The sequence below is a fragment of the Myxocyprinus asiaticus genome, chromosome 25 (assembly GCF_019703515.2).
Source record: "Myxocyprinus asiaticus isolate MX2 ecotype Aquarium Trade chromosome 25, UBuf_Myxa_2, whole genome shotgun sequence".
NCBI classification, from domain to species: Eukaryota; Metazoa; Chordata; class Actinopteri; order Cypriniformes; family Catostomidae; genus Myxocyprinus; species Myxocyprinus asiaticus.
In genome coordinates this window covers 43,526,257-43,550,900 of record NC_059368.1, presented here as the reverse complement: position 1 = coordinate 43,550,900, position 24,644 = coordinate 43,526,257, and the positions used below count along the sequence as shown (strand labels likewise).

Below are 24,644 nucleotides of genomic sequence, written 5' to 3'. Positions count from 1 at the left end.
CAGCAAACCAGCTTTAGCTGAAGTGTTTTTGAGTAGGGAAATATAAGCGGAGGAGAGCATCAGAGGAATTTAACCAAACAGAGCCAGTCGTGTACAGCAGGAAACAGAGCGATTCATTTTCCCATACTGTAATTATCAGTTAAGCACAGAGCACTAATGAGAGTGATCAAACGGACTGAAATATTAATAAAGGCTGGATGTAATTTCACTGTCTGAAAAGCCATTCGATATCCAGCTGACTTTATAAAGCCATATTTCAAAAGGATTTGTTGACCGCATAAATGTGAAAGAAATCCACCAAATAGGAAGAATAAACCAGCAATGAAATTACATCGAGATCCTGCACAGAAACGAGAGATACCGCGGTTACATGCATGAGAATATTTATTGAAGCGATTATGTCAGCGGCACGTAAACGCATTAACCTGAATGCAATAACCAGATTAAGCCATTATTCCAGTTTCTAGATGGAACCTTTTATGGAATTTAACTTTGAACAGGCAAGTTTGTTAAGTAAGTGATTATATCCCGATGTTTAAGAGTGATGATTATGTTAAAGACAGTGTGATTGCTGACATAGTAAATGTTTAATTCCACTGCTGCTCATTCTCCAGTTCGCTAAGCTTCCACAAGTTTTTTTTTTTTTTTGAGAGTTAAAATGATTTTCTGTGGTAATCAACAGCATGCCACAGATGCTGTCCACAGACATTAAGATGTAAATAACCCTGAATATTGCAGACTGTTACAAGAACATCATTTAGTAAAACCGATGTCAGAATTACTCAGGGGATAAACACTAATGCTAATGCTCTTCATCGGTCTTAAAACGACAAACTGAGGGGCATTACATATGAATTAAGATAGGGCTTAAATGAGACAGTCACAGACATGTAATCCCCTATAAAAACTGTGAATCTGAGTATTTTATAAGCTGCTGGCTGTCCTGTGGCTCTGATAGATAATAGTTTCAGGACAGTGACTAAAGATAGTGAATGGGAAAAGGTCAAAAGTATGTAACCGTGTACTTCCTGTTACAGCCACTGTTTCACTTTATCACTTTGACTATAGTCATGTTTTCATTCAGTGGAAACAACTTCCATTTTGTGCCATTTTCCCCAAAAGTGATGATTTTGTTCTCTTAAACACACAGGATGGAAACGCTGCTTTGTATGCAAATTGTTTTTGCAATACTCGTTTTTTTTGTGTGTGTGTGTGTGTGGAAATAAATGACATTCATGACTTGGATGAAAACATGACTAATGTCTCATCAATAAAACACTGATGGATCTTTGGTCCTCTCATCACAATCAAAGTGAAATAGTAGTAACATTTAGTCTTCATGATAATTTTTATTTACATTGGCGGCCAAAAGTTTGGAATAATGTACAGATTTTGCTCTTATGGAAGGAAACTGGTACTTTCATTCACCAAAGTGGCATTCAACTGATCACAATGTATAGTCAGGACATTAATAACGTGAAAAATTACTATTACAATTTGAATTTTTTTCAGAACTTCTTAAACTACTTCAAAGAGTTCTCGTTAAAAAATCCTCCACGTGCAGCAATGACAGCTTTGTAGATCCTTGGCATTCTAGCTGTCAGTTTGTCCAGATACTCAGATGTCATTTCACCCCACACTTCCTGTAGCACTTGCCATAGATGTGGCTCTCTCATCGGCCAATTCTCATGCACATTACAGTCTAGCTGATCCCACAAAAGCTCAATAGGTTTAAGATCAATAACACTCTTTTTGGTTTTTTCTGTTTCAAAAGTGCCTTTTTCATTGCAATTCTTCCCATGAGGCCTGCACCCCTGAGTCTTCTCTTTACTCTTGTACATGAAACTGGTGTTGAGCGGGTAGAATTCAATGAAGCTGTCAGCTGAGGACATGTGAGGCGTCTATTTCTCAAACTAGAGACTCTGATGTTCTTATCCTCTTGTTTAGTTGTACATCTGGCCTTCCACATCTCTTTCTGTCCTTGTTAGAGTCAGTTGTCCTTTGTCTTTGAAGACTGTAGTGTACAACTTTGTATAAAATCTTCTGGATTTTTTTTGGCAATTTCAAGCATTGTTTAGCCTTCATTCCTCAAAACAATGATTGACTGACGAGTTTCTAGAGAAAGCTGTTTCTTTTTTGCCATTTTTGACCTAATATTGACCTTAAGACATGCCAGTCTATTGCATACTGTGGCAACTCAAAAAAAAAAAAAAAAGACAATGTTAAGCTTCATTTAATGAACCAAATAGCTTTCAACTGTGTTTGATATAATGGCAAGTGATTTTCTAGTACCAAATTAGCAATTTAGCATGATTACTCAAGGATAAGGTGTTAGAGAGATGGTTGCTGGAAATTGGACCTGTCTAGATTTGATCTAAACTGACTTTTTTCAAATAGCGATGGTGCTGTTTTTTACATCAGTAATGTCCTGACTATACTTTGTGACCAGTTGAATGTCACTTTGGTGAATTAAAGTACCAATTTCCTTCCGAAACAGTAAAATCTGTATATTATTCCAAACTTTTGGCCGCCAGTCTATATACAGTTGAAGTCAGAAGTTTACATACACCTTAGCCAAATACATTTAAACATTTAAAGAATTCCTGACATTTAATCATAGAAACCATTCACTGTCTTAGGTCAGTTAGGATCACGAATTTATTTTAAGAATGTAAAATGTCAGAATAATCGTAGAGAGAATGATTTATTTCAGATTTTATTTCTTTCATCACAATACCAGTGGTTCAGAAGTTTACATACACATTGTTCGTATTTGGCAGCATTGCCTTTAAATTGTTTAACTTGGGTCAAATGTTTTGGGTAGCCTTCCACAAGCTTCTCATAATAAGTTGCTGGAATTTTGGCCCATTCTTCCAGACGGAACTGGTGTAACTGTGTCAGGTTTGTAGGCTTCCTTGCCTACATGCTTTTTCAGTTCCACCCACAAATTTTCTATAGGATTGAGGTCAGGGCTTTAAGATGGCCACTCCACTACCTTGACTTTGTTGTCCATAAGCCATTTTGCCACAATTTTGTAGGTATGCTTGGGGTCATTGTCCATTTGAAAGACCCATTTGTGACCAAGCTTTAACTTCCTGGCTGATGTCTTGAGATGTTGCTTCAATATATCCACATAATTTTTCTTCCCATGATGAAATCTATTTTGTGAAGTGCACCAGTCCCTCCTGCAGTAAAGCACCCTCACAACATGATGCTACCACCCCCATGTTTCGCGGTTGGGATGGTGTTCTTCGGCTTGCAAGCCTCACCCTTTTTCCTCCAAACATAACAATGGTCATTATGGCCAAACAGTTCAATTTTTGTTTCATCAGACCAGAGGGCATTTCTCCAAAAAGTAAGATCTTTGTCCCCATGTGCACTTGCAACTGTAATCTGGCTTTTTTATGGCGGTTTTGGAGCAGTGACTTCTTCCTTGCTGAGCAGCCTCTCAGGTTAGGTCGATATAGGACTCGTTTTACTCTGGATATAGATACTTGTCTACCTGTTTCCTCCAGCATCTTCACATGGTCCTTTGCTGTTGTTCTGGGATTGATTTGCACTTTTCGCACCAAAATACGTTCATCTCTAGGAGACAGAATGCGTCTCCTTCCCGAGCGGTATGTTGGCTGCATAGTCCCATGGTGTTTATACTTGCATACTATTGTTTGTACAGATGAACGTGGTACCTTCAGGCATTTGGAAATTGTTCCCAAGGATGAACCAGACCTGTGGAGGTCCACAACATTTTTTCTGAGGTCTTGGCTGATTTATTTTATTTTCCCATAATGTCAAGCAAAGTGGCACTGAGTTTGAAGGTAGGCCTTAAAATACATCCACAGGTACACCTCCAATTCAGTATACCTCCTATCAGAAGCTAATTATCTAATTGTGTAAAGACTTGACATAATTCTTTGGAATTTTCCAAGCTGCTTGAAAACACAGTTAAACTTCTGACCCACTGGAATTGTGATATAGTCAATTAAAAGTGAAACAATCGGTCTCTAAACAATTGTTGGAAAAATTACTTGTGTCATAAACAAAGTAGATGTCCTAAACGACTTGCCAAATCTATAGTTTGCTAATATTAAATCTGTGGAGTAGTTAAAAAATGAGTTCCCTATCTGTCACTCACTCGACATTGTGTCGATGTAGTGACACTAGGGGTCACTCTTGGGAGCCCGAGACACCTCTGGTCTTTGATAAAAGGCCAATTGAAAATTGGTGAGTGGTATTTACATACCACTCCCCTGAATATACGGGTATAAAAGGAGCTGGTATGCAACCACTCATTCAGATTTTCTCTTCGGAGCCGAACGGTCGATGTTTACTGAGCTGACTGTTCATTCAGCTCTGCTAGATCTGACGGCGCATTTCAGTGGCTTCTCCCTCCTCTGCACTGGTGCACTGCAGAGAACGCCCCTGGGTGCTTCGGCAGAAATAAGAGAGTATATTTTTCTAAAAGAGTATATTTCTCTAAAAGAGCGGCACACACGGAACATCTTTTTAAAGACGTGTCTTTTTAAAGATGCCTTTCTGTTTGTGTGTTATTCCTGGTTGCGGTCGTTATCTCTCAACTTCTGACGGTCATGATTACTGTCTTTCATGTCTGGGCACGACCCACACGGAGACAGCGTTCATGAATGGATCATGTACTCATTGCGAGAACATGACCATGGCAACGTTGCAGTTGCGGCCCAGCCACCCCAGTGGCTCCCAGCCTCGGTCCTTCTACCTATGGGTATGAGGCCAGTGCGGCTAGCACTGGGGGTGATTTGGGGACCCCAATGGAACCACCTCTGCTAGGTATCCCTCCACAGACCTCCCATTCCCCAGCACGCTCGTCTGCCCCGAACGGGCTTCCGGATGAGTCCGCCGGCTCGTCTCATGGCGAGTTCGACCTCTTGTTCGGAGCCCGCGAAGCTGATGAGCTCTCGAGCGCAGCATCGGAGAGAGCGGGCTTGTCCAGTCGGATGCAGAAGCCTTCGATGTCCCTGAATTCAGCACGGCCAACACATGGCGTGGCACCTCAGGCTCCACCCCGCCACGAGGCCCCACCCGCCGGTATGTCCGATGAGATTGTCCCCTTGGTCCCCCTCGCCCGGAGCTTGGATGCGTGGCTTGCGCTTTCCAATCCATCACGATGGCTGATCCGGACCGTCCGACTTGGCTACGCGATTCAGTTCGCCAGGCGTCCGCCCAGGTTCAGCGGCATCCACTTCACCTCGGTGAAGTAATGAGTATCAAAAATGTCCTTACCATCTCCTTTATTAAAATTTGCATGTCAAATCTACTGACTTCAGTAGAATTTTTAAGCATTATAAGAACAAAGCAGATCTACTGTATCATTTTCCTACAGTATTTAAACTGCTGAGCATGACTTTTATCAGAAAAGACAACAATAGCCTAATAATAATAATTTTGAGTTTCAATAATGTCCTTTCATCAAATAAAGCACATTTCACATGAGTTGAGTCGAGGCATCAACGCTCCGTTCAATACCAGTATCAAGCGGCGCTTTGCCCTCCACATTGCAGAAAGCATCATGGAGGGGGAATTTACGAGCTTGTGGGAGGTGTGCACAATAAACATTGAAAACATTTATTTGGAAGAGAAAAAAATGGCAATTGCTTTGATTGCAGAAAATAAAAAGAGGACTCCATGTTTATGTTAACATTTTTTTTTTTTTTTTTTGGTGAATGTAATTACTGTAGTTCAATAACTGGGGTCTGTAGATACTCGGAAAAGATAAGGTAATAGTTAATTAAAATAAATTTTAAGACATTCAAACTCTTCATAAAGTTGGACAGTTTTAAAATATTTCTTGAAGCTTTGTACTCTCAAAGACATAATTTGTGAGGCAAAACCGTGTGTGAAAAAACTCTTTTCTTCAGTCACTTTTACACATTAATAGCTTTCGCTCTTTTCTCTCCGTGATGAACAAGCTAGACTCACATGCTGATGCTGAAGTGAACGAACAAGTTGCCCCTCTCATTCAGTCTGTTGGTACATGTACCAGGTCATTCAGTTTGTTTATGAATGAGAAGTTTCACGAGTGCCGCTTCTCACTGTGCACGTGCTGCTGTAGCCAAGCATGAGTAACCAATCAAGCGATCTGCCTTGGTTGGACCGTGACTGCCAAGCACACGATTGGCTGCTGCTGTAATCAGTCATGAGGGTGTAAGCGCCCTTAACCGTTGATATTTGTTTCACAATGCACAGTGACAAAACGACACAAATTTGTGCATTTTACTCCTATTCGGAGTCCCGATCTTTACCATGATTTTGTACATGTAACGGAAACCTTGCTAGCAACACATTCAAACCGTTTAATTATACTGAAATATTTTCCAGGCCAAATAATTATTTTCCAGGACATTTAGGTATTTTTCTAATTTTACATGACTGGAAAACTGCATTGCAAATTCCAGGTTTTCCAGGATGCATGGGAACCCTGAAAAATACAATATTTATTATCTCTCATTGTTAAAATGCAAAAGCTATTACAGATTGTGCAAGGGGTGTGTAAACTTCTAAACACAACTGTACGGCTTGTGTTTTTACCTACAGCATGGCACAAAGTGAACCGATGCCTGTTTTCATGCTTAAAGTGTGTTAATAAACTATTAATAGACACACAAAGAGGGAAATGGAGTGCTAAAAAAATGATCTCAAGAGCCTCGTTTTCACTCTAATAATAAATCACTTCTGCTTGAGTGACAGCAGTATTTCTGCACTCTCCATCATCGAAGAGAACGCACCATAGAAAACTGTGAAAAGCATTAAGAACTCAGTTTTCACATTGTAGTATCTACAGCGGGGTGTCCGATCACCAATATAATGCCAATATATGTGTAATAGAGTCTAATACAATTTAAGGCAACTGAGATGAACTGTGCACATATACAAATGAAATTTACTTAATTCACAAAAATTATCTGACTGCATAAATTTTTTTTTATCCATTGACAAGGTTGTTGGTTCAGTGTGGAACACAGGGAACACTTCTGTTGACTGGCAAAGTGAACACAATTATTGGCTGATGCTAATAATATCAAAATGTCTAAATATCAATCGATATATCGGACTATCACTAATTCTAAGAGTGCGCAGAGTCTTGTATATAGTGATTATATCTTGAATTAGTATTATTACAAATACGTTTTTAAACATAATATAATTTGAGGTTTATGCTCAAAGCTATTTGCTAATGGGGTAAGAAAAAAAAACTTAATTTTAATAAATGAATACAAGTTTTAGTATCTTATGCAATTTTGCTTCTCTGGTAAATGTATCATGAAAATGCACACAATTCAGAAAGAGAGATATTTTCACAAGACATGACCTTTCTAGATGCAGAGGTCAGAAAAGATACCAATCCACTTCAATCTCTCTGATTCATCACACTAAACGCTCCTGCTTTTAAAGCATAATCAAGAGCCAACTTCTCTAAAGAGGAAGCCACATAGAGCTTTAATACTGGGTGAATCTGTTCAACATCCCGCTGATGAAATTTTCCAGAGAATCCGATTTGTTGCTCTAAGCCTCGAGTCAGAAAAGCCAAAGAAGCACAGTCCAAGAACTAACTGTAAAATGATCTATGGCGACAGCAGCTGACACGTCACTAATAAAGTTTTAGGGATCATTCTCTCTGCAGGACTGAAGCGATCTGTTATGAAGACAAAGATGAGATAAAGATAGAGGCATCCATTGCTCTGCTCGCTCTATTGCATTCACAATCACCAAACTTTAATCCTTTATCACATGCTATGCTGTCACACTGAGAGATTAAAACACACAAAGTACTGAAACCATTTCATTGTGTGGTATTCTGTGGTATGAGCTCCTGTCCATAAAAGCCTGCCAGAAAATACTGACTGCTGCCTGAAAACACATCTAAAACAAAGTGGCCGCTATAAAATTAAAGTTAACAGCCTGTTCTCGTAAACATTACTTGACTGTAGCAACATTATTGCAAAAAAAATTAACTTTTTCATTACACATTTGCCAGATGTCCAGCGGGGGGTGCCAAAAAGCAAGTGAAATAGTGTCGTAATCAGATGAGGTTTTTAAAGTGAATATTTGATGGAGGTTTTATTGAGTAATACATACCTCCCTATCTAAAACTTTAACCTAAACAACTAAACCTAACCGATAGTCTTCTAAAAGTAAATGAGAGGTGAACATAACAGACATCCTGACCCTAAACCAACACCTAAACCTAACCGATAGAGTTGTAAAATGCAAATGCGACATGAAAAGCACATTTCTGAAGCATCCGTGTCATTTTGTATCGCTTCTATGGCACTTTAATTTTGAGTGTGCCTTGAATGGTCTCGAGCTTCGGTCTTCCGAGTTCAAAGTCCAACAGTCAATCAGGTGAACAACAGTGTAAGCTAATTACTTTGGAATAAGTGTGTAAATGTAGGTGAGTCTGTAATACAAGCGTTAAAATGTGTCGATTTTAAAATAATGCAATATAGTAAGTGTTTCGATATCATAACAGCAATGTGAGAGTAATAGAGCGAAAAATGCGTGTTTCTAAATTTATAATCTGCTGTTGTACTCGTGATTTGTTTGAAAGTGAATAAAATGCACAGTTGTTGTAGCGCCTCTAGTGTTCATTTCACCAGGAAACAGCAGCGAAACGTAGAGCATGGCACATAAATGTCAGTTTGCAGAAATGTAGTTACAGTAACGTTCATTTTATGAGACTAGGTTGAAAGTTTAGTGTATGAGGAGTCCCATAGGAAAGAAATATCCCTAATGAAATCTCTGTCATATCTCAATTGTTTCTCCTATACAGAAATTAACGAGATTAAATGGAGAGCACATGGAGAGTTAAGTCTCCTTCATCTAAGATGTTTCTCCACTTTCTCAGTGGCCTTGGTTCTAGACAATAACGAGTTGAACTATTGCTTTAACCTTCTTTCATTTATTACTTTATCGCTGAGCTCATGGTAGGTCTGTCTTGAAATCTTAATACATTATTATTTAAAATGGACAGTTGTGCTCTATATTTTGCCATTTTCTTACCTGTATTGTGCTGCTGCTCTGCCATAGGTTCCTGATGTGGTGAGGCCTGTCAATCAAGTCTCACGAACTTCTTGTCTACCGCAGAAGGGCAATGACATACCTGAGAGGAGAGAAAACAGTAAGTACAAGTCTTCTCTGGTAGAGTTGATGACATGACAGTGCTGATACATTCTACACAGCAGTATATTACACAGCCTCTCACTTTATCTCATGATGATGACTGAATTACGACTGATGGCAAGAAGCGTTCCCTCTTAATACAACAACAGAGATATAATTTATGTATTCTTTAGCAAACTTGCATTCAGTCTGACTCCATTCTGGTAAAACGCCCACTTTTCATCATCCAGTCAATTCTTGAAGGATAAAATCAAGTTCCGTCCAGCATTATTCTCTTTGATTATCATGTTTGACTTTTAAATACTTGGAAAATTATGGAAGTCAAATGGGTTGCTATTATCTTGTGTTCACTCTTGCCATTGATTACAATTTGTTCCTCACTTTTGACCTAGGATCAAATCCATGGAATTTAGGATCAAATCTAATTGTACGTACGTTTTATAAATGATGTTAGAAATAGTTGATGACGTGACATGAGCATAACATGCGTAGACATTTTAAAATATGATTGCTATATGAGAGGCTTACGGTAGTTTTTGCTGAGGTGGATTTTGGCAAGATGAAACCCAAAACAGCTGCATTTGTTTAGATGGGATTTCATGTGAATGTGGACTAATCTCACCAAGTGCAATAAAAAAAATTATAATAATGATTTATAGCCTGCCAGCTTGCAATAATGCTGATTAAAGCAGCTGAGAGTATGAAGATGCACACAGCAGCTCTCGGCTCTGCTCAATCCCAGCAGTCTCTGTAGCTGTGTCTTAATTTAAAGTTTCCAAACACATATGACTTTCATACCTTTGAGAAAACACAAAAGGAAAATTGGTCATGTAATGAAAGTGAACTGTGACTCTGGGCTATTAAGCTCCAAAAAAGGACACACACACACACAAAAACACCACGAAACCACAGTCAGAGTAATTGATCGCACTATACTCCAAGTCTTCTGACTTTGTGTAATGAACAGACTGAAATACAAGCTGATATTCACACTCAAATTAAATAATTGTTCAACTCCTAAAGCAAGCCCAAATCAAATATGGCAAGTACGGCACAGATCTGCCGTCATGGTGTTAAACATCATTTCAGTCAGGACCACTTCTGTTAAATGAATACTTCTGTTGGTGTTGGCTATACAGTTCTGTTCTAGGCAAACATGTTTCTCTGTGCAAATATTTTGGTGTGCAATGCTCCATCTTCATTGTGTAAGTGATCATGTGCTATTCTTCCTGCAGTAGTCTGAAACTAGTATACAATCATTCTGATTCATTAACGTGTGTAATAAAGCGGATTCTGATGTGATTAATGTCATGCACAAAGCGGTTCATTGTTTTATAATGAATTTGATTACAGGGATAAACATGTTTAGCATTAGGTGCATCCAGGTGGTAAAATACAAGCTTTTTCTAATTCAAGACTCGTATTGTTGTTTCTATCCCTGGAGAAATGAATTGTTGATCAGAGTTTACGGCATATTCACTGGGGTCAGAAATGGCACTGTTAACAGACTGCTTTTACCTCTGGAAGATAAACATTAATTAGAAATCTTCAACCAGCACAGAAGCTTTGAAAATAACATCCTCTCCTCATTTTAAATTCATTTTACAGTGACCACCCACTTATTTTGAGGCTTTGGTTTCAGAAGGATTTTCCCCATTCATTTTCTTCATAGGGATTAAAAACAAATCTGCAATAAGAAGTCACTCCAACAAGGATATTAAAACATAAATCACAAAATAATGTGATTCTGATTTGAAACAAGAAATACATGTAAAAAAAAAAAAAAACAGGAAAAAGACAAAGTTAAAATATGTAGATACAATTATTTTATGAGTGAATTAAGTATTTATCCCAAGAAGCACCGCAAATTGCTTAATTTAACCAATTTTGGTACAATATTAAATTATTATTATTACTGTATAAACTATATATTTACAGTAATTGCAAAACAGTCAGATATGTACAAACATATTAGTAGTTTGAGAGTGTAAGGAGACTGACTTAATTACATCATTCGCAATGCTTCATATGAGTAGGTGGTTGCTGCTGGCCTCAATTTTCGTTTCCATGGTAACCACAACTTCTCTGATTGGTGGGGCTCTCTCCAGGGTTATGGGTAGTGTAGTTAATGGCTATCAAACACGATTTTTAAAAAATGAATTTGAAAACACACTGACTTGTGGCTTCTACAGAAGCTCACAGTAAGTCTATTTTGAGAAGTTTAAATGTTATAATTGAAAATCAATGTACTGTGGAAATGAGATTTTTACTCTTTAGTTCAAAGACTGTTGGATGATCAGTGCAGTCCACCATGTAAAAACAATTCCAGCTCCAAGGCCAAAGATGAAGTGGGTGAGAAACAGAGGATGAATGAGAAAGAAAAGGCGACCAGTGTTGGGGATGCAACTCTTAACTTTAAGTAATTAAACTACAGTCAAAATACTCTAAAAAAAATAGTTAGCTACAATACAAGCTACCAACTAAACATTGCTAACTACATTGAAGCTACTTAAAACATGGTTAATTTTAGCAAGGGTTAAACAAATAGGATGACAACATTAAATTAATCATAGTAGTATTAATTTACTAGTTGTATTGTAGTAACCATACTGTAGTAACTAACCATAGTTAATCTTGTAAACTCCAACATTAATTGACTTTGTCTGCCTAAAATCTGTGGCTATTTTTGTTGATGTATATTTTCTTTCACACCTGTGTGAGTTCACCGTAGCTAAAACAATTATTTCTGTGAAAAACACCCCGGCACCAAACTCTGCTTCAGTCCTGTCAGTCAGAGTGACACTTTGGGGCCAGTTAAAGCACACACGTGGCTCCTTCTGCAGTAAGAGCGAGCCTGAAATATTACTCTGATACAGAATGGCAGACCATTAGCCACTGGCATGTCAGTCAAGGTGTGCCCACTATTCCTTTTACACTGTTGAGCCCCGCTCACACTGCCAGCGACTTGCAGCAACAAAGCTACCTGAATTTGTTCATTTTTAATGGGAGTTGGCACCTTCCTGCATCACGAGCACCAGCAACCACTGACGGATAGATGTGGGTGTTTTCAGCGCCAGGACAAAGTTGAGAAATGTTTATCTCTATGCAAATGTGAAACAACATGATGCAGCGACTATTGATGGGAGTGAAGACAGTGGAGCTCATGTCATATGTCTCCTGTGAGATGGAGAAGTTAATCCTTGCAGAGTCTCAATTTTCTATGATATGTCTCTAACCACATACAAGGACAATATAAAAAAAATTGAAAGTGATAAAAAAAACATGTCAGAGATCATGCGTTGCATGTAACACAATTAATGTGACAATTTGATTTGGTCTGAAGAATGTTTTTTGCCTCATGCGGGAGTGGTTGCTCACCTGATTATATATATATATTTTAATAAACCAACTGAATTTGCTACTATTTGCCAGTATGCATATTATTAACATGGACACATTTGGTTGCATTTTATTTTGAAAGCATACATACGTATATATGTTAAACTTGGAAAAACTGACTGACCTGCAGAGATCAGAAATACATTTGGGGAAACCACACATAAATTGATTATATTAGCAAACAGTAACATTGAGTTGTCCCGTTGGTAGACATACGGGTCTGTATGTGTGTGTGTGGAGTCAGATAGCCCGCCTTTTACACTCAGTTCATTTACAGTAGATGGCCACAATGGCAAAGAGCATGCCTTGATTATGCATTTGGTGCAATATATCAGGGATGTGCATGGATAGTCGACATTCAGTTAACCACTGGACGCAGCACTATTCGAATATCAAAATCACTATTCGGCTGTTCTACACATGCAATAGAGTTCTTCAACCTGATGAGCTCGATGAGTTCCGACAAACCGTCTGGATTTCTGGCGGGGTTTGGGTCAGCTTTTCAAGTATAGGGCGAGTTAGGGGCTGTTCAAACATGCTTTTGTGTGCATCTGTGCTGTTTTTCTGCACAGGATCACCGCATTTTTTGACACAAAGTTAAACAGACCTGAATTTTTATAAATCCATCTCGAAACACCTGTGCTGTGTTTCATTCGCTGTGCTGCGTTCTGAAGAAGAGTAGCCTAATTTATTTGACTGTTACACCATTAAACATGATTCCAGTTTGTTTTTCACCAAGCAAAGTTTCAGCACTTGATAAACGGAAGGACATTGTTTTTCTCCCTTTTGCTCTGGTGTGCATAATTAGTACAATAATTAGACAAGTTCAGTGTAATTACATTTTAAACCATTTAAAAATCAAAGCACCCTGAAGAGGCTATTTAACCGCAGCAGTGTGAATCCATGCACATGACAGTATTTGTATTTGCTCCCTCACGTAAATTCGAAGCAGAGCACATATACTGGCAGTGATGGTTTGATTATTTTTTTCATTTTTTAATGTGAGATTTTATCATTTGAAGATCTATGTATTGTGCTATTTAGACTTTTGTTTCAGAGGACAACTGGTGTGAGATTCCAAGAAGATGTCCCCCTCTGACCTGATGTCAGCTGTAAAGCAGCATGGGAGATTTTCTGTTTCTTAAATCCACAGACACACATTAGATCCTAAGTACAGCCAGCTGTTACAGTCATTTTTCCTGGAGGATACTGTCCGATGCCCTCAATGGTGTAAGACACCATTCAATTCCCTAGAGGAGAAGATCCATACAATCCAGTGGCATGTGATGAAGCAAAGTCTGGGTTTAGGTTTATTAATCCAAATTAAATTCATATTTCAGTTCCATTTGACATTTACTCAGTGTCCAGGTTTAAGACTTATAGAATACAATTTAACGTACACTATTGACAACAACCAATCAATACCATGATATCTGTGCATGTTTATACTGTATTAACATCAAATTTATTTAAATCAAGCCACAACAATGTCTCATAAAGTTTATGCTTTTTGAAATATGCATATTTTTACGTTGCTTCAGAAACAGCAACTGCAATAATCTGTCGTGATTTGTAAATATTTTCGGATCATTCGTCATCTCCTGGACAAACACAGCACAGCTGCACCTTTAACTGAATAGAACATCCTGTTCCCTGATCGTAACCTCCATTCCCCGATAGAGGGAACGAGACGTTGTGTCGATGTAGTGACACTAGGGGTCACTCTTGGGAGCCCCAAACACCTCTGCTTTTTTGAAAAAAGGCCAGTGAGAATTGGCGAGTGGAATTTGCATGCCACTCCCCCGGACATACAGGTATAAAAAGAGCTGGTATGCAACCACTCATTCAGGTTTTGTGCTGAGGAGCCGAGACCAGGTCCCGGCCATTTCAGCGGGTAGTTCAGAGTTGTGGCAAGAGGGACACAATGTCTCATTCCCTCCATCAGGGAATGGAGGTTACGAAAGTAACCATGACATTCCCTATCTGTCACTCACTCGATGTTGTGTCGATGTAATGACACAAGGGGTCCCTATACAAAACGCCACAACTATCTGAACTGTGTTATGTGAACTGGTGGTGTGTGACGGGCAGACAGGCCGTCACATAACCTCCCCCAATGCTTCTGAGCATCAAACGGTCCATCAGGAACAAGTCGACTGCCCAACTATAGGGACAGGATAGCCCAGCCGAGGCCTCTTTCCCTCTTTTTCTCCCCAAAAAGAGTGGAATTTGTTAACTGACTGGGAGCCATAAGTGTCTGTGTCGGGGGGTGTCCCAAGGGGAAGACACCGCGGAGACCACACCCCGCCCAAAAAGGGGGGGGGGGTATTTTGAGTGGAATATGTCACATGGTCTTACTGAGTCTTGTCAGAAGTATGTCATGTGGAAAGGTCCCATGGTATGTCCTACCCGAAGGGGGAGGAGTTTCTACAGAGCATGGCGACCAGGGGCAGAGGGGCCTCTGCCCAAGGAAGACGCAGTTTGCTGACAGGGAAACAATTTTGCGGAAAATATCACATGGGGTCGCCTTCGGGGAACCAGCACATTTGGAGCACCTACCTCAGTACAGGGGCTCATTAGCGCACGTACTGGGCCGGTCAGCGAGTTTCTCCCCAAACTCAACTGCCATAGGGTTAAGGAGGAAAGTCATCCAGGGCTCACAGTCTGTGAACACGACTGGGAGTCAAGAGCGCATGTCTTCACCTCAAGGGAGGGGAAAGGCGATATGTGCAATCGGTACCCCCCGGCCAGCTGTCCGGAACTTACCTGCTCATGCCTGCCAATACACGGGACGAGACCGGCTCAACCCGGAGATTGTAGAACCTTGCAAAGGTGTTGGGTGTTGCCCAGCCTGCTGTTCTGCAGATGTCTGCCAAAGAGGCACCACTTGTCAGGGCCCATGAGGCCGCCACACTCCTGGTAGAGTGGGCTCGTAACCCTGCAAGGGGTGGCACGTCCTGAGCCTGATATGCCATCGCGATGGTGTCAATGACCCAGTGGATGATCCTCTGTTTGGAAACAGCGCTTCCTTTCTGCTGTCCACCAAAGCAGACAAAGAGCTGCTCGGAGCTTCTAAGGCTCTGCGTGCGATCCAAATAGATGTGTAAAGCTCGCACCAGACACAGCAACGCCAAAGCTGGGTCTGCCTCCTCCTGGGGCAGTGCTTGCAGGTTCACCACCTGATCCCTAAAAGGGGTCGTGGGAACCTTAGGCACATAGCCCGGTCGGGGTCTCAGGATCACGTAAGAGTAACCCGGACCGAACTCCAGGCACGATTCGCTGACAGAGAACGCCTGCAGGTCCCCTACCCTTTTAATGGAAGTGAGCACAGTCAGGAGGGCAGTCTTCAAAGAGAGTGCCTTAAGCTCAGCTGACTCCAAGGGCTCAAAGGAAGCTCCCTGTAGACCCCGAAGGACTACAGAGAGGTCCCACGAGGGGACGAGGTGCAGCCTGGAGGGATCCAACCTCCTAGTGCCTCTCAGGAACCTGATGATCAAGTCGTGCTTCCCCAAGTACTTACCAGCTACTGCATCGTGATGAGGCGAAATAGCGTCTACATACACCTTCAAAGTGGAGGGGGACAGCCGCCCCTCCAGCCTCTCCTGCAGGAAGGAAAGTACCGATCCGACTGCACATCTCTGGGGGTCTTCGTGTCGGGAAGAACACCACTTAGCGAACAGATGCCACTTCAAGGCGTACAGGCGCCTCGTAGAGGGAGCCCTAGCCTGAGTGATCGTGTCTACCACCGCGGGTGGCAGGCCACTTAGGACTTCAGCATCCCGTCTGGGTGGGCCAGTAGGTTGCTACTAGGATGACCTGCTCCTCGTCCTCCCTGACCTTGCACAGGGTCTGTGCAAGTAGGCTCACTGGGGGAAACGCATATTTGCGTAGTTTAGGTGGCCAGCTGTGTGCCAGCGCATCTTCTGAGGTCAGGGCATACCAAAGCGGGCAGTAGGAGGATTCCCGGGAAGCAAACAGGTCTACCTGTGCTCAACTGAATCGACTCCAAATCAGCTGGACCACCTGAGGGTGGAGTCCCCACTCTCCCCTGAGGGTAACCTGAAGTGACAGCGCATCTGCTGCAGTGTTGAGGTCGCCCGGGATGTGAGTGGCTCGTAGCAACTTGAGGCACTGCTGACACCAGAGGAGGAGACGGCGGGCGAGTTGTGACATGTAACGGGAGCGTAGACCGCCTTGACGATTGATGTACGCTACCGTCACTGTGTTGTCCGTCCAGACCAACACGTACTTGCCCTGGATCAACAGCCGGAACCTCCGCAGGGCGAGCAGTACTGCCAACAACTCTAGGCAGTTGATGTGCCAACGCAGCCGCAGACCAGTCCAGGAGCCGGCGGCTGTGTGCCCATTGCATACGGCACCCCAGCCCATCTTGGAGGCATCTGTTGTAACCACAACGTGCCTGGAGACCTGCTCTAGGGGAACCCCTGCCCGTAGAAATGCAAGGTCGGTCCAAGGGCTGAAGGGGTGGCGACAGATCAGCGTGATGGTCACGCAATGTGTCCTGTGGCACCATGCCTCATTCTATGAGTAATAATCACATGAGATAAGTAAATGTTTTAACTGCTCAATGTTTACATTCTGCATTCATGGTGCTAATGCTAACATGCTATATGTAGGCATAAAATACCAGTTACCATCTGTTATTGTTTTTTGCAGACTTTTGTAGACCTATTCTAAAAAAATAAAAATAAAAATCACATGACATATTCTTTTGAAATGTCTCTTTGTGAAAGATCGTACAGATGTAGGTACATTTGCAGCAGCTCACTGATAACTCTCCTCGCCGGAGTGTTCATGTCGACTGATCTTAACTGACTGAACGGGAATCAGCTGTCGGCCTCAAAGTAGGTGGAGCCTAAATTAGTTTAATTACAAGGACAAATGGGGTTTTCATCAACAAATAATTCTGTAATAAATTCGAAAGCCCCGTTCACACATGCAGTGACATCATTATCGCTTGATGTCTCTAGTCTCTGAACTGTATGTCACCAGCGGGCGTTCCTACTGCTGTCGTGGTAACATTATTGGTTGACAACCAAGTGTTGCTGGTAAAACTAAGATATCATTCTAATTTGACAAGAAATCAGTTTTCTAATTGCTAAAAATGTCTAAAAATATAACCTGCAGCGGTGCTTTAAATCATTAATAAGATGAACGATCTATCAATCTATGAATCAAACTCACTCAATCTTTTCTACGCATTATATACTTACAGGCACTCCTTTGCTATAAATGCTGATGTTAGAAAAGCACTCAACATTAGGATATTATCAACCTGGTCTCTTAGTGAAAATGTGACTCTATATACATTTTTTGCTAAACTTGTTATACATGTCTCCAGGTACAATTCCCTGCAGTTTACAGGAGAAATGAACACTAGAGGCACTAAAACAACTGTGTGTTTTATTCACTTCCACTCAAATCATGACTTTTGGCTGATTATGACTTTATAAATACTTATTTTTCTCTCTCTTACTCAGAACCTGCTATTTTATGACATCGACACACTTTTACTCAAACACAACTGATGAAAAACAATTCATTGTAATGCTTTTATTACAGACTCACCTACATATATACACTTATTCCAGCACAGATAGCTTGCTCAGTAGCTCTCCTAACTTACCTACTCGTCTGACTTAGAGTTGGAGGACCATGTTTCAAGTCTAGCCATGAATTCAAGCTGCCACAGGACATTACAGAGTCATAGAAGTGGCACGAAATGAGGAGGTTGCTTCATAAAATGTGCTTTTTCATTTTGCTTCTGCATTTTAAACACCAATGGTTAAGGCGCTGATTTGGTAAGGATGTCTTTTTTAAATGTCTCATTTATATTTTAAAACACTATTGATTAGGTTCAGGCAAACGTTTTAGGTTAGGGAGGTATGTTTTAAAAAAAATGATCTACAATTCACCTTAAAACCGCATCTGAATGCGACACCATTTTACTCGCTATTGGCGCCTCCAGCAGACATTTCACTGAAAACCTGCAGCCAAACGTGATATACAGCACGTATATTTTGAATTGCAAAAATGTTGTCATGTTCACGTAAATTCCATGAGACCAGGCTGGATATTATTCTGCTGTACATCCTGTGGTTGTGTAATAGTTTATAAGCCCATATCACTAAATTCTAGTCTTATTATCCTTCTTGTTATTTACATTACGGTCAGTGACAGCGGAACTCTGTCACACTTTCTTACTTCCGTGTTGCAAAATAAGGTGTATAGAACAGTGAAATCCCTCACAGAAACTTCAGCTGATTTTGCTGTTGATATAAAATTTAGCAACATTGTGAATAATTGTGCTTTTTATTTAAATGACGTCTGTTCCTCACACAAAGCTATCATATGGTTTCAGAAGACTCGAGATATAGTCCACAAATCATGGAGTATGTTTATGTGTTTTCTTTTAATCTTTTTTTTAAGCTCGACAGGCATGGTCACTATGGACTGTTGTTGTATGCACTATAAACCCTAATTCTCAAAATAATTAATTGTTTTGAGTAGGGAAAAATGAAATCAAACAAATGAGTTCAAATAATTTAACCTTGATGAGTATTTAAAACAGTTTTTTTTTTTAGTTCACGAAACTTAAACCTTTGAAGTAACCTGAACTGTTTAATGTTTTGAGTTGAATGAACTTGTCTCTATAAATTTACAGGAACTTAGATTTTACTGAAACTGGGAAGGGGATTTTTATTTCCCAGCATGCTTTACATGGCACTCGAGAGTAAAGAGTAAATGTTAACATTAAGTGTTATGTAGTGTATCTTTGTGCAAGATGAATGTAAAGGGAGATACTTGTTAGTGTTGAATGTTTTGTTGTTATTTTGAAGAGTTTCTGTCATGTTAAAGTTTTTGCGGAGTTACCATTATGGTGAATAGTGGAGCTTGAGATTAGCTTGAGGACAGGTACAGTATTAAATCATTCTACAGTATATTGATATACTTGTTAAGCAATTGCTATGCTAATCAGAGCATGTCTTATCCAGTAGCATGCATTCAGCATGCTAACATTCACTGTAATAGCTTGTTCTAGCTAGGTTCCCTCTACTTGACATATTAAAGTAGAGCCTACATGGTGATTTTAAGTTAAATTTAAATTTAAGTACCATTAAAATGCATGAGTATATAGTTATTCAATATTTCAAGTTAAGAAAAAAATCAACATGCATGAGTAGTACAAAATCAAAATCTGACAGTTCCTTTTACTTAAACTTGTAATTTATTAACTTTTTCTTTATTTCTTTTTATCCCCTTTTCTCCCAATTTGGATTGCCCAATTCCCACTACTTCCTCATAGTGGCGCGGTTACTCACCTCAATCCGGGTGGTGGAGGACATGTCTCAGTTGCCTCACCTTCTGAGACCGTCAATCTCCGCATCTTATCACGTGGCTCGTTGTGCATGACACCGCGGAGACTCCCAGCATGTGGAGGCTCATGCTACACTCCGCGATCCACGCACAACTTACCAGGCGCCCCACTGAGAGCGAGAACCACTAATCACGACCACGAGGAGGTTACCCCATGTGACTCTACCCTCCCTAGCAACCGGGCCAATTTGGTTGCTTAGAAGACCTGGCTGGAGTCACTCAGCACACCCTAGATTCAAACTCGCGACTCCAGGGGTGGTAGTCATTAAGACAGGCCCCCACTATAATTTATCAACTTAAATTTTTATGTAACTGATTACCTCAAATTCTTTGAGTTCTGTTAACTTGTTCGGGTTTACAGTGTGGTAAAAAATAAAACTGGATCTGGGTTTGGAACAACATGGTTGTGTGTAAGTAATGACACAATTTTCATTATTGGATGAACTATGTATGTAAGAGCACAAAGAGTTCCTTCAGAAGAGTCTCCTGCATCAATTACTCACTAACAGCTTCTGTTTTTGCTGACACAGCAGAGAACAAGACAAAACATCACATACACATTCACTGGAGTGAGCTGTCAGGAACAAGCCTTAAATAATCTACAGCAGGTGTATTAATCTGTCAGTGCTAATGAAGAATAATGTGCCCTGAGTGCATATTTCAATAAGAATAGCTGGTTGGTGCCCGTGTCTCTGGGGCACCTTTACACATCAAAACACCTGTCCACATCAAATGCCACATGTAGAGGTCAGGGATGGATTCTGACCATTTTCAATGAGGGTGCTTTTGTTATGCACATACAACTACACAAGTAATTAATCATGTAATGAGTTTGCACTACAGTCGTCCGTCACTTATTATGTTACACTGTATTCTACCTGTTGTTAAAGCACTGTATTGCAAGTTCTGGGCTTTTTCTTTTTATTCAGTTCTCACAGTGTGAAAAGAAAACAGAGAGTGTGGTGTGGCGATCTAATCACTCGATTTAACGATCAATCTCTCCCGGTCTAATTTAATTGGTTTCTCCACTCCTCTTTCGTTCTTCACTTCTAATCCCTGTTAGCATCCTTCTCTGAGGAAAAGTAGGGAAACACAGAAGACCAGATCCCATTTTTATGACTGAAAGCATTTTATTGAATGACGCATCAACGTTTGATTAACACAACCTCCCATGTAATATGTAATTGCCGTTTTCCATGTGATCTTATCGCAGTGGAGATGCGTATAAATGGGGCCTTTCTCTCATCATACGCCTGCAGGAAGTTATCGTCAGCAGCACTCTGTGTCATCCTGCAAATGAACGGCGTTGCCGTGTCAGAGGATCAGATTGAAAGTGACAGTGCAGCTAATCGGCAGAACATCACAGCCAGTGGATCGCCTCGCTGAACATCACAATCCACCACCAGACAGTGAAAAAAAAGATAATGAAATATTTAAAAATAAGTACATCTGGAATTTCATAATGAAGAATAAAGTGGTTTCAATTTTAATCTTCAAAGTGTCTTGATATGTCTCAGTTTCATCATGTCATTTTGATCAGAATATGGAAATAAAGCCGTCCCTTGAATGTTCTCAGTGTTGAATAACAGCAAATGAGAATCTCATTAAGTAAATAATTATTGCTTAATTTTATTATCTGCTAAAAACACATCTTCTGAATTTCCTGAGTACTTTAAGTAAGGTTGTTTTCATTAACATTAGACAAGCACATCAGTTAACATGTACTAACAATTCACAATACTTCAACTAATATTAATAAGTGCTGTAAATGTTGATTTTAACAAATACTCATAAATGTTTAACATTACAAATTCCCATTTGTTCCCTTCTGGCTATACAATACAAATTATGAATTCTTTAAAGGACCTGAAAGTCAAATGTTAAATTCTAGCTTATAAACAGCCGCTCAGTTTAAACTGTCCTGCAACGTGAATTGTATTGCAATCATTCTGCATGCAGTTTTCATGAGCTCATATTAATTGAGAGACCACATGGAAATTTTGATCGGAATTAATTGCATACCATTATCAACTGAGAAAGGCCCCGAAATAAAGGCAATTTAGAATAATTAAAATAATTATACTGTAAATATATTTAGTGATGCCAAAAGTGCTGGTCCTTTGGTACCAAGTCGGTACTAAAATAAAACAATGTCACGATACCAGTGTTTCTGAAGTACCGGTAGTACCAAGCACCGACTCAATTCGGTACCCATGACAGCTTTCTGTGCACATGCTCTGTTACTCCTTTTACACTGAAATGCATAATAATCAAATTAAAATCATGACATGTCCTAGTGTGATTATTAAACACTGAAAGACTGCAATCTTCGTCTGCATGAGCATGAATGTGTGAAGCTGACCGCTCATAACTCCAAACTCCACAGGAACATGAGCGCTATGTGTTATAAGAGATGACAGAACAGAAAACTTCTCCACTGTGAAGCACACAGCACATGCAGACTATATTATGGATGTCGCGGTTATACGGTTTCACTATTAAGCGCGATTAAAAAAGTCACGGTTAATTGAACCATAATAATTTTGAATCTATGGTTGAAAAACGTGAATTGTTTTATTAACATCTGACAAAAATATTATATTATACTTCTTGCGCTTGTGCCTGACTGATTCGTGCAGCTGTTACTATGGTTACGGACTGTGTCCGCATGGTGCATGGCCAGGTGTCACGGACTGAACTTTCAATTCACATGAAACTTGGGGCTTAAACAGAGGAATTTAATCTACCAGAATCCTATCCACTGAAAAATGTGACTTTAATAATCAGTTTGGGAGCATTTGAATGACCGAGGGTTACTGAAGATGACGAATGTAATACAGATAGTCACAGAAGTCATATAAAGATTCACATCCTACAAATGGGACAGGATGTTCCACTAGTCATCCAACAACCAACTAGTGAGTTATTACACATTTTTTTGCTGTAGTGCTTTTAAAGGGATGAAATGAGGGATGCAAGCATGCTGACAGTGTGCAGTGCATTGCGTGAAGTTACTAGCAGCGTGGTAAACTTTGAGAAGTTGCATCTTAAATCATCCTCGTTATTTTTACTCGTGTACAAATTCACCACATTCAACAATACATTTATGTTCCCGTTATTATGCATAGTCCACAGGTTTATTTTTAAGGTGTTGCAGACAGTATTTGTATGGAGTCTGTTGCCAGTTCTTTATAATGGGATGTCTGACAGACAACAGATTTCTTTACTAAACTGTTGCAGAAGAACAAATGTCTGGATGTTGTGAACTACATGTTGGGAACCCACAATAATCTTGCAGTTCTGCAGTTCTGAAGGGACTCCAGGCACTCTAGTTCCATTGAAGCACATCATTCTGTGCCCAGGATGCAGATAAGTGGTGTTGTGCCGTATGTTAGAGCCTTTTTTTTTTTTTTACCTTATTTATTTTTTGTGTATTTATCAGTTTTCCTTTTGTATGGCTGCACTTAGAGTCTATAAATCCCTAAGAAATGCATCCACTAACACCTTCAAATGTGATATGATATGAAATTTTTTTTTTTTTTGCCTCAGAGCTGTTACATAATAAGAAAATGTGCAAATAATCGCAAAACCGGTTAACCACAATTTTTTCTCAGACATTAATCTAACCATCAAAAACTCACACTGCGGCATCACTTGACTATAAAGTTATAAACTAAAATCACACCATTTGTGCTTTAATGATCGCACTGGGCCATGTAGCGAACTGTTTATCCCGGAACAAGTGAAGTTTCTGTCAAAAATGCACATCAAAATAAAAGCTTGATTCAAAATGAAAGCTAGGCATCTGAAATTGAAGAAATTGAGACAGAAATATATTAGAAATGTAAAGCAAAATGTAATATTCACTATACTACTACTACTACTAATAATATACATGTTATTTTTAATAATAAGTAAGCAATATATCACAAGCAAGAGTGCTGTTGTACAAAATAAATGTTTGTTAAAAATTGCAATAGTATGTTGAAAAGTAATTGTTATATTTTCATTTGTTAAAAGTTTTAGGAATTACTTTGATTAGACACTATTTTGATTATGAAATTGAATGAAACTTTAAAACATAGATTTATGAAAACGAAAAAGGAAAACAGGATTTGGGACAAAAAATAAAAAATGAAACTGTAAATTTCAGTGTAGTGTCAGAAAAGTGGTATGTAAATAAGAGTGTTGTTTATCTCCATCAAACAAGTAATATTTCATTTTTAAATGTTTAATCGTATGACATAATATCAACATAAATATAGCACGCCATGATCACACACAGGTGATGTCCCGATAACCTCAGATCATGAGATTCATCCGGCAGAAGAGCAGTACTGAAACACGACTGACGTAATGTATTCTTCCACAAATTGCTTGCAATTTTACGTTTCAACCACAGATGTCGCTAGAGAGCACGAAGTTATGCAGTGCAGCTTTAAATTGACAGCCCTACTTTATACACAGTGCTGGGTGGATTACTTGTGAAATGTAATCAGGTACTGATTACAAATTATATGACAAAAAATGCAATCAGTAACGTAATCTCATAGATTACATTTTTGGGGTAGTCTAATCTGATTACTTTTGGATTGCTTTCAGTCTAATTCTATTTTATGTCACATGCATTTGAGTAGGATAACCATTTTTACATAAAAGTACAAAGAGGAAGAAAACGTATTCAATTCTTTATT

At 39.7% G+C, this 24,644-nt stretch overlaps 1 protein-coding gene across 1 annotated transcript in view; it reads right to left on the bottom strand.

Moving 5' to 3' along the window:
• Nucleotides 1–24,644, bottom strand: part of lrfn2b (leucine rich repeat and fibronectin type III domain containing 2b) — a 174,056-nt gene that overhangs the window by 41,488 nt on the left and 107,924 nt on the right. The window contains exon 2 of the mRNA XM_051654743.1: nt 9,034–9,133. The gene's annotated coding sequence lies outside the window, so the exon portion shown is untranslated. The remainder of the gene's footprint in view (nt 1–9,033; nt 9,134–24,644) is intronic.